The sequence below is a fragment of the Pinus tabuliformis genome, chromosome 6 (genome assembly GCF_031772625.1).
Source record: "Pinus tabuliformis cultivar Carrire ecotype Pingquan chromosome 6, CPIR1, whole genome shotgun sequence".
Taxonomy (NCBI): domain Eukaryota; kingdom Viridiplantae; phylum Streptophyta; class Pinopsida; order Pinales; family Pinaceae; genus Pinus; species Pinus tabuliformis.
In genome coordinates this window covers 1,560,912,004-1,560,923,329 of record NC_142292.1, presented here as the reverse complement: position 1 = coordinate 1,560,923,329, position 11,326 = coordinate 1,560,912,004, and the positions used below count along the sequence as shown (strand labels likewise).

Here is an 11,326-nt window from a genome sequence, read left to right as displayed (position 1 = left end):
CGTTTACAAGATTTTCATGCGCTACCGCGCGCAGCCACAATACACACACACAACAACAACAAAAAAAACTTACACACAACTACTGCCGCACGCCTTACATAACATATATGAAACATATAAAAAAATATGGGACGTATGCCCATCATCTCATTAAAGGCCGCCACCAAAACTACGTAAATGCATTAAAGACCACAACGTTTCCTCCACGGCGGTCAACGAGGAAAACGACAAAAAAAAATTCATTTGACGCGGGCGGAGGTCGGCTGACGTCACTTCGGTGCCACGTGTCACCACCCCATTCGTCGCGCCCGGTCGTTAACCTCCGCGCAGCTTCGCGCCGATCCGAGCCACCAAACTCGATCCAACACAATTCGCACACCAAACTTCAGGAACCTGCACGACCTTTAGCGGCCGGGGAAACGGCGGTTTCGTCGTTCGTACTGGGGACGCGTGGCGGGGTGTGATTGCGGCAGAGCCTCTGCTACGGAAACCGCCAAACGCCAAGGGTGGTGCGGGGAAACCGCGGTTTTCCTGAAAACCACCGCGCGGCGTAAAATTACAATTTTAACACTCCCCTTTAATTTTAACAGCCGCGCGTTCGGTCATTCCCAAACACTTTCTCAAAAATTCGAAACTCTTCTGAACCAGTGACTTTGTCAAGATGTCTGCAACCTGTTCCTGGGTCCTGCAATGTTCTAGGACGATTTCTCCATTGTTCACTAATTCTCTGATGTAGTGAAACCTTGTATCAATGTGTTTCGTTCTTTTATGAAACACTGAATTCTTTGACAAAGCAATAGCTGAGCTATTGTCACAAAAAACCACTGTCGCTTTTGCCTGCTCTTCGCCTAAGCTTCTCAACATCCTTCTCATCCAAACTGCCTGACATGCTGCTGCTGTCACTGCCACATATTCTGCCTCTGCTGTAGACAATGCTACTATGGACTGCTTCTTAGAAGCCCATGAGATGGCTCCTGAACCCATGTTAAAAACATAACCGGAAGTGCTCTTCCGATCATCTACACTTCCAGCCCAATCGCTATCTGTGTACCCAACCAAATCTGAATGTTCTGAGGCATGATATAAAATTCCAAACATTTTGGTGCCTTTGACATACCTCAAAATTCTCTTTGCTGCCTGCCAATGTGCCTCCTTTGGCCTCTCCATAAATCTAGAAATCAAACTAACAGCATACATTAAATCAGGCCTAGTTGCTATTAAATACATAAGGCTACCCACAATGCTTTTATACAAACTAGGATCAAAATCCTTGCTGCTGTCCTCTCTGCTGAGCTTTAATCCCATCACTGTGGGAGTGATTGCTGCCTTACACTCTTGCATGTTAAATCTGCTCAAAACTTGATTTACATATCTTGCTTGTGAGATAAAAATTCCTTTTTCATTTTGATCTACTTCTTTGCCTAAGAAGTATCTCAAGAAACCCATGTCAGTCATTTCAAATTCCTCTTTCATGACTGATTTAAAATTCTCAATGAGCTGATCATCATTACCTGTGAAAATAACATCATCAACATACAAGACAACAATCAAAATTTTACCATCTTTTTCTTTGATGTAGACGGTGGGTTCTCCCTCACACTTGTCGAATTCATTATCCAATAGATATGAATCTATTCTGCTGTACCATGCTCTTGGCGCTTGCTTCAGCGCATAAAAAGCTTTCTTCAATTTGCACACTTTGTGCTCTTCTCCTTTCTTCTCATATCCGAGAGGCTGTTCAACATAAACCTCTTCCATTAACACTCCATTTAGGAATGTTGACTTCACGTCCATTTGGTAGACTTTCCATTTGTTTTGTGCTGCTATGGACAACACTGCTCTCACGGTTTCCATTCTTGCAACCGGGGCGAAAGTCTCCTCATAATCTCTCCCATACTGCTGCTTGTAGCCTTTGAGAACCAGCCTTGCTTTATGCCTTTCAATCTTGCCTTCAGCATTGCACTTGGTCTTGTAGACCCATTTCACACCAATGACTTCTTTGCCTTTTGGTAGCTCAACCAAATCCCATGTTTTGTTTCTCTCTATGGCATTGATCTCCTCATCCATAGCTTCTATCCATTTCCTATCTTTAATTGCATCCTCGAAATGAATAGGATCATCAACATGACAAAACAAGGCAAATAAGGAATTCATTCCTTCATCATAAATATCACTTAGATTTCTAAACTTCTTACCTCGTTCATTTGGTGTGCAAGTGCTTGAAGATGCACTTGAATTTCCTCCTTGTGGTGTGCTTGGAGAAGCACTCTCATTGATCCTCAATGGTGTACCTTGCTGTCCTTGTGTTGGTGCTGCTGTTTGGGGATTCATTTCAGCCACTTCCTCTTCATTTTCATCATGAGGCAAACAGCTTTTAATGTTCACTGTTTTCTCTATGCTTCCATCCCAAGCTTCCTCTTCAATGAATTGAACATCCCTGCTAACAAAGAACTTCTTGGTAGATGGGATATACAGCCTGTAGGCTTTGGATTCATCACTGTATCCAACAAGGATACATTTCTCCCCTTTGTTGTCCAACTTCTTCCTTAGCTTATCTGGAATGTGTGCATAGGCCACACACCCAAAAACTCTCATGTGGGTGACTCCTTGCTTTCTCCCACTCCATGCTTCTTCCGGCACTTTGTTCATGACTGCTTTTGTAGGACACCTGTTCAAAATATAAACTGCACAATGTACAGCTTCAGCCCAATACTCATTTGGCAAATGCTTTGCCTTCAACATGCTCCTTGCCATCTCCATGATGGTTCTGTTCTTCCTTTCAGCAACTCCATTTTGCTGTGGGGTGTACCTGGCTGTAAACTGTTTATGAATTCCATTTTCTCTACAAAACTTTAGGAATTCATTGGAGATATACTCACCTCCTCTATCAGTTCTCAAAACTTTTATATGCAGCCCGCTTTGGTTCTCCACAAGTGCTTTGAAATTTTGGAATTTCACAAACACTTCACTTTTGTTTTTAAGGAAATATGCCCAAGTCTTCCTTGTAAAATCATCAATGAATGTTAAGAAATATAGGCTGCCTGCTAATGATGGAGCTTGCATTGGTCCACACAAATCTGAGTGGATAATCTCTAAGGGTGCCTTTGCCCTTATGCTTTTCCCTGATGGAAAACTTTCTCTATGTTGTTTGCCCAATATACAACCTTCACAAAGGCTGTCCAGCTTCTCTATCAATGGTAATCCCTTTACCATTCCTTTTCTGCTCAATAAGTTTAGACCTCCAAAATTTAGATGCCCGAATCTCAACTGCCATAACCAGTTCTCATCTTTTGGCACGCTTTGGAAGGCCTCTTGGATCACTGCTGCCATTTCCCTTTTGTTCTTCATGTCTGCCCTGATCCGAAGAGGGAACATCCTGTTCCTTGTCATCTTCACTTCAGCAATGCATCTTTCGCTGGGTGGTATGTCCATGATGGTGCACACATCATTTACAAAGTAAACATTGTAACCCTTTTGGATAAGCTGTCCAACACTCAATAGGTTACATCTCATTCCGGGGACATAGTAGACATCTGCTATGGTTTTCCTTTCTCCTTGCTTTGTAAATATTTTTACCTCCCCTTTTCCCATAACAGACACTTTACTATCAGTTCCTAGTGTGACCTCTGATTTCAAATTCTGATTTAAGGCTGAAAAGAGGGCTATATTCCCTGTCATATGGTTGCTGCAACCTGAGTCTAAAAACCATATGTCCTCACTATGTGTTTCAGCCATGTTACAAGCTAACAGGACATTTTCTTGACTGCTGTTTTCTCTTGTAACATTTGCATTTTGTCTGCTGTTCATATCATGCTGTTTCTTTCTACAATCACTAGCATAATGTCCATACTTTTTGCAATAATAGCATTGAACATTAGATTTATCATACCTTTGTCCTTGAGCCTGATACTGATCTCTTTGTTCGCTGCTGCCTTGACCTTGGTTCTGATTTGGATTGCTGCCTCTTCCTTGTGCATTTGATGGGCTGTTCCTTCCACCTCTGTTCTGGCTTCTGCCTCTTCCTCTTCGGTTTCCTCTTCCTTGACCCCTTCCTCTTCCAAAGGACATCTGGGTCTTGAAGGCTTGCTCAAGGGATGAGTTTTCATTCCTACTCAACCTCTGCTCATGAGTTATCAGTGATGCATGTAGCTCATCAACTGAATAGTTTGAGAGATCCTTTGTCTCTTCAATGGTGGTGACTATGGCATCGAACCTTGAGGGTAAGACCCTCAATATTTTCTCCACTATTCTTCTATCTTCAATTGTTTCTCCATGAGTTCTCATTTGTGTGATTACACCAATCACATGAGTGAAGAATGATTCAATGTTGTCTGACTCCTTCATGTTCAAGTTTTCAAAATCCTTTCTCAGCATTTGCAATTTTGCTGTCTTCACTCTCTCCATGCCTTGATAGGCAGTTTTTAGGGTTTGCCATGCATTGTGTGATGTTGTAGCTGCTGCTATCCTTGGAAATATACTCTGGTCCACTGCTTGATACAACAAGACAATGGCCTTTGCATCCTTCTTCCTATTGAGCATCAATAGGTCCTTCTCTCCCTGAGTTAGGTTATTAAATGTTGTTTCATCTGCTGGTTCCTCAAACCCATATTCTACTAGTTCCCATAAATCTTGAGAAATGAACAAAGCTCTCATGGTTATAGACCAGTAGTCATAGTTCTTCCCATTAAAGTGTGGGAGCTGGGTGTTGAACATACCCATGCTTGTGCTTGCCATTCCTTGCATCTTGAACTATGGTTTTAAATCCTTGACTGTGATTTAAAAAAAAAAAAACAACTGACTGTCTTCAACAATAACAAGAGAAATGCTTTTGGGGAATACCTGAATCCTTCACTGTCTGAGTCTTCTAACTGCCTGAGAAGTTTTGCTGCAGCAACAACCTTCTCCCTTCAGCGTCTTTAACTCGTTTAAAGAGACTGAGCCTGCTCTGATACCACTGTTGGGTATTTTTTATGTACAAAATACCAAAAACAAAATAAAAATTCACCACAGAGACAATGCTTTGTTTACTCTGTCCAAGATCTTTTGACAGGGATCCTTTCAAAAACAAAATGACTCATAAGACAGCATTACACAGTCACAAAGAACATTTCCATTAAAACAAATTTTCTGTTACATATTTCTACCTTTGTGCAAAGAGGGATTCACAAAAAAAACAAAGCTATGTTGCTTCAGAGATTTTCCACTGCTGTGGAAATTACATAAACCTCTGTTTTATATTGGGGGCAAAAACATTACATCCCCTGTATCATATCTCGCATTGTTGTGCATTTACAAGATTTTCATGCGCTACCGCGCGCAGCCACAATACACACACACAACAACAACAAAAAAAACTTACACACAACTACTGCCGCACGCCTTACATAACATATATGAAACATATAAAAAAATATGGGACGTATGCCCATCATCTCATTAAAGGCCGCCACCAAAACTACGTAAATGCATTAAAGACCACAACATTTCCTCCACGGCGGTCAACGAGGAAAACGACAAAAAAAAATTCATTTGACGCGGGCGGGGGTCGGCTGACGTCACTTCGGTGCCACGTGTCGCCACCCCATTCGTCGCGCCCGGTCGTTAACCTCCGCGCAGCTTCGCGCCGATCCGAGCCACCAAACTCGATCCAACACAATTCGCACACCAAGCTTCGGGAACCTGCACGACCTTTAGCGGCCGGGGAAACGGCGGTTTCGTCGTTCGTACTGGGGACGCGTGGTGGGTGTGATTGCGGCGGAGCCTCCACTACGGAAACCGCCAAACGCCAAGGGTGGTGCGGGGAAACCGCGGTTTTCCTGAAAACCACCGCGCGGCGTAAAATTACAATTTTAACATGTCCAACAGAGCAGATGTCCCTTGCAATTAGTGAAACACAGCCAAGTGATCATTAATCTGTGGGCGATGGGACGAGATTGAATTTCTTCAAGGAAGATTATTGCAAATGCCTACAGTTGATTACAAAAGACACAACTTCGAACTGATTCCTTTTGCAGCAGGAAGAAGAATATGCGATTCCCCTCGGCCATCGCATCCTTCACTTCATTCCCGTTTCTCTTCTTCGTGCCTTTAACATCATGACTGAAAAATTTGGACTCTCACAGCAAAAAGATGCCCCATTGAAAGCAATCCCCATGGCCCACTTATCTACCCATCCTCTAATCTATATTAAATATTTCTGTGGTGGTAACATTTGTGCAAGATGTGACTCTATATAATATTTTTCTTTCATTCTCTCCTGGAGTCTATACCTCACTCAGAGATATTGTGTGTTAAATAATGAAAACAATCTGTATTTAATCTTGGAAGATACACAACTGCTCTTGCAATTTTTTTTGGATGCCACGATAATTTTTCCTGGAAATGTTGACTTTTAATTGAATATAGAACCGCTCATGAACACAGGGCATGCATATTTGACATGGTTCAGAAATTTCCTTCCGCATTTTATTTATGGCACTTCCTAATTATATGAGTCAATGTCTTGTTAGTGCAGTTTTTCTTTGTAAATTTCTATTTGGAAATCGTTGATTCAACGGCTTAGTCTAATAAATTATATTATTTATTTGGTTTTATTAAGAGTTTAATAATAATATTTAAGTTTCAACTATAATATTTATTTTTTATTATTATTAAAAATTATTTTTTAAATATTTGATTTGAGCATAATTTGAATATTTTATTGTAATCATTGTGTACTATAATATCATGTGGTAAGTACGTCACATATTTTATGGCATAATTTATAGATATGATTGCAATATTCATGCATTTTTTTTAAATACTTCTGTATTGATTTTTTATTATTAACCTTTGTAACTCATATTTAGGTAAATAACATATTTACTATTAGTTGTTTCTCATGATAATTTAAGTAGGTATTTGTATAAAAAAAAATGGATAAAAATGAGATGTAAAAATATGCTTAGTAAGAGTTACTTGGAAATTGATGTCCTACAAGACGTATTTTAAGTTTTAGCACGTATTTTAAGGTTGGTGAAAATTTTTTCATGTCGAATTTGATGTATAAAATATATTGGGGTCCTGTCATTCTAAAGTTTAATTAAAAATCCAAACCGTAAAAATCTATTGTAGCGGAATTTACTAATCCCCAAAATTATTTATTATAACTAAGGTTGAGTTTACAAATACTGGAATTTACTAATCCCCAAAATTATTTATTTATTTATTTATTATGACATAATTTAATGACCTATTTAATAGCATTGGATTTCACTCTTGCGAAACAACTTTAGAATTTAGCAGAGTCCAAATACCACTTTCGCCTTTAGAATTTACGGGTCTACTTAGTCCACTTACCACTTTCACCTTTAGAATTTACCACAGTCCAGTTACCGTGGTCCAATTACCACTTTTGCCTTTATAATTTACCATGGCACAGTGACCACTTTCGCCTTTCACATCTAACCATATGTGGTTTGATGAATGATGTGCTTTATGGTCTTACATTTTCCTCTGTGATTTCTTTTTCTTCCTAATCGGGAAAAGCAATAACATCCGTGCAATCTTTTAATTTACCCTACTTCACTGTTAAATTTGTTTTTACCCTATTGCAGTGTTGAGTGTTGAATTTGTTAGTCTATGAATATGGCATGCTTGAAAACTACTAAACTCGTGGTATCAGCCTATGAGGTATGTACTCTTTATTTACTTATGCTATTAGTTTATTGTAAAACCTCAAAAATACTTACAAGTTATGTAAAATTTGATATGGTATATAGCCTTGGGGAAATTTTGAAGTAAATTAAGACGTCGTTGCTTTTGATTTTTCTCTGAACTCACAAGTTGATCTCAGCAAACAAGAAGAAGCTCCACCTAACTTAAATTTCCTTTTTTTTATATAGAAAATTGGCATAAAGTGTTGATAAGCTATTTTTATGGTGCATATTTTAGAAACATAGAATATTCTAAAATCTGAAAAACTCAATTGTTTAATTTTGTTTATATCTATCAAATTTCCATACTCAATTTATGTAAATTGCAGATTTTGAGAATGTCCTCAAATTTAATATTTAGGAGAGAAATCAAACAATTAACACCTCTCCTTCCCTTACTGGGCATATCTACTGCTCTCGGACTGACCTAAGCGCAATAAAAAATTAAATAATATTCAGAAAATCAACCTTTACCATTAGATTCCTAGATATACTCAACATCTGATTCCTACATATACTCAAAATCTGCAATCTACATAATGATGCCCACCAATACTATGTCTGCAAGGAGATGCTGTTTGGAATATTTATGGGTCATATGCCGCTCTTGACCAGCCAAAGATTTACGCAGTAGCCTTTGCGGGCAGGTGAAGCTAAGTCTGTTTTCGGTATATAGTCAAAGGTCCAACAAAAGACATGCGACCAGGCGGGAGCCAGGAGAGCAGATCGTTAGGTGCGGAGTTGCAGAAGAGAATATATCTAAGATGGGTAGAGCTCCTTGCTGCTCAAAACAAGGGCTTAATCAGGGGCCCTGGAAGGCCGAGGAGGATATGATTCTGTGCGACTACATTCGAATTCATGGCGCTGGAATATGGAGAGATCTCCCCCAAAGAGCAGGTGAGTCCCAAGAAACCTGCAATAGTAGTGTATTGATACATTCTTAAATAGGTATTGATGGGTTAAATAAGTGTAATATACCTATTGTGATTAACCCCACGTAAAGTAATTTTAAATTACCAATCAGTTAATCAAACCTGCGTAAAAGTAATTTTAAATTACATATCAGTTACAACTGATTCTTGGCATTGGTTAAAATGGATCAGCAAGCACCCTAACAGGGAGGTGAGGATCAGATGGCAGAGAAAAAGAAAGGAAAGAAAAAGAAATGCTATGTCTGGTTAGGATCAGATAGCATAAGGGGAAAAGGAATTTTTCCTGTGCACGCTATGTCTGGTTAGGATCAGATAGCGTTGACTGGCGAGACCAGTGTTATTGCGGTCAAGTAGGACCTGCAAGTGCTTGGGGGTGGAAGCTCAGCGAAGAACTTCCTACGGACGGGTGGATTGACAAGCACTCAAGTAGGTTCGCAGAATAGCAGGTATGGCCTACTGTGAGACTATTTATTTACTAAAGTTATTTCTTATACTGTACTGTGCTAAACTATTACACTGTTCTGTGAGAAGAAATGGAGAACTGTAGGGGTTAGTTGACTGTTAACCTTATCTGAATATAAAAAGAGATTAAAACAGTATTTGTATAAACAGAGACCGAAATGCATTTGTATTGAAAGAAGAAATAGACATCAAACCCTTGCATCTTAATTAGAAATGACCATACGACATAAATCTGAGTAGACGAGTCTTTATAATCAGAATGATATTTAGAAATATGTAAAGGGTATACCGTAGACCCTCTGTTTAATTTACAGGACAAGCAAGCGAAATATACATTCGACACAGCAAGATTCGAGGAAAGTAGGATATGTATTCTTGATAGAAAACCCTTAATATGCATTCACAGCATGACATTGAATCATAAGGCGGACTGGTAAAGTGCCGCAATAATAACGAGTGCACATATATATTACAATGTTGTCAACATAAAATAAAGAAAACATATGTGCAGATTAAACCCCGGACCCGGATAGCCGGAGCCGGAGAACGACAAGAACCTTATACATTATGAAATCAAACTCTGCAATTTTGCATGCATAGAATACATATCCAGAGCAAACGTATTGACCGTCCAACAAATAAATAATATATACGACCAGAATAGTATGTTAACCGTGGTGTATGCATTCTTCAGACCGACTTACAAATAAACCCCTAGCTATATAGTTGAACGGAAAGGAAAACGAGCCGCAGGGTATCATAAACAAACCAAAATGTATCATAATGAAAATGTATAGCTGTATATTAAACATTCTGTGTGGAAAGCTCAGAATATAAATCTAGGAAACAGAGGATAAAACCCGTCCGAGAGGACTGTAAACAAGAGAATGGGAACAAACCAAACTTAAAGGGTTAACCTCATTATACAGGAAACTAATAGAGCAATCTATGTCAGAGTCAAACATTAAGTTCGTTCATAAATATTTGTCTGTAGACATAATGCGCCGGATGGCTTAAAGCTTAAAATAAACATGCTAAAATAGTTCCTGAACTAATCCATCGAAGCTCAGAGTGTTGTGCTTCTCGACAATGGAGTCCCGCCTGAGCAAGGTTAGAAGTCGTTTCATTGCCAGAGAACCCTGGTATATGCTGAATCTGAATCGAAACAGTCAAAGTCTGACAACCCTGATCAAGGGAAGCCGGATTCAGACTTCGGTTCGATTGTTGAGAATGGAAAATAACCTACAGTAATGGGCATACCTGGTTAAGGGCGGCCGACAACATGTTGGAGGTTACCCTTGCCCTCAATGTGCGATGGCAGCCTCTTACCTGAACCAGAAAACCATTAGTTAAGAAAACCTGAGAACGAAATGCAGTATGGAACAGTTGCATTATAAAAACCAAAACCGATAAGTAATCGCTGGAAATCGTGACAGACAAAGGGACTGTAATAATTAGAGATATGAGGAGAAATGGCGTATTACCGCTAGTAAACATTGAAGCATTGCAAACTCTAATGGAACGCATACCTGAACCGTTTCATAACCCTGACAGCAGCTGTAAATTGCATAAGAACTATTCAGGAACTCAGAGCTACAGCAAACTCATCGCAGGACCAAATGAACAATAGAACCCGAAAGAAAGGGGATAGGATTATAAACCTTCCATACCAATGACCGATTCATGGCATGAATTCCTCCGTCGATCTGCCATATGCATTGCTCACCGTTCGATAGTCGGTGGAGATGGGCGCGAAACCAAACATCACCGAGAAGCCAAACTGTATCACCTCGAGCTCCGGGAGCACATGGCCAAGTGCCATCACAGCCGTCCACCTTGCCAAATGGACGACGCAGGTTTGAACAGTTGGTACCCAATGCAGAAGCCAGACGAATGTATTGAATGCAGGTAAGTTCGGGATATGGAAAAATCCGAATGGTAGCTGTTGCCATTTAATGATAATTGAATTCTGTGCATTGCATGTAAGCCGAAGGCTTCGTAGTGGCGGAAATTGCTAAGGGGTTATGTAATTAAGCTATGCACATATGTATAATCATATAACTTCGTCAATCAACCATGGTTAATAGTGATGTGTGCAACTATATACTTGCCACATATGCATGATATCATCTTTAATTTATGCCGCCACCTTTTTATATATAAATATTGGAAATCCGCTGTTTCTGTAATAAGTTTATAGTTTAAAATCAGGTAATGTAATTTACATGTTTTATATGA

The 11,326-nt window shown here is 39.5% G+C and overlaps 1 long non-coding RNA gene across 1 annotated transcript; it reads right to left on the bottom strand.

The window, feature by feature from the left end:
• Positions 1-9,843: 9,843 nt before the first annotated feature.
• Positions 9,844-10,765, bottom strand: LOC149264696 (uncharacterized). The gene is made up of 3 exons (XR_016250147.1): positions 10,618-10,765; positions 10,349-10,417; positions 9,844-10,273 (listed from the first exon to the last, which is right to left on the bottom strand). It is a non-coding gene; the product is annotated as an uncharacterized LOC149264696 (long non-coding RNA).
• Positions 10,766-11,326: the final 561 nt, after the last annotated feature.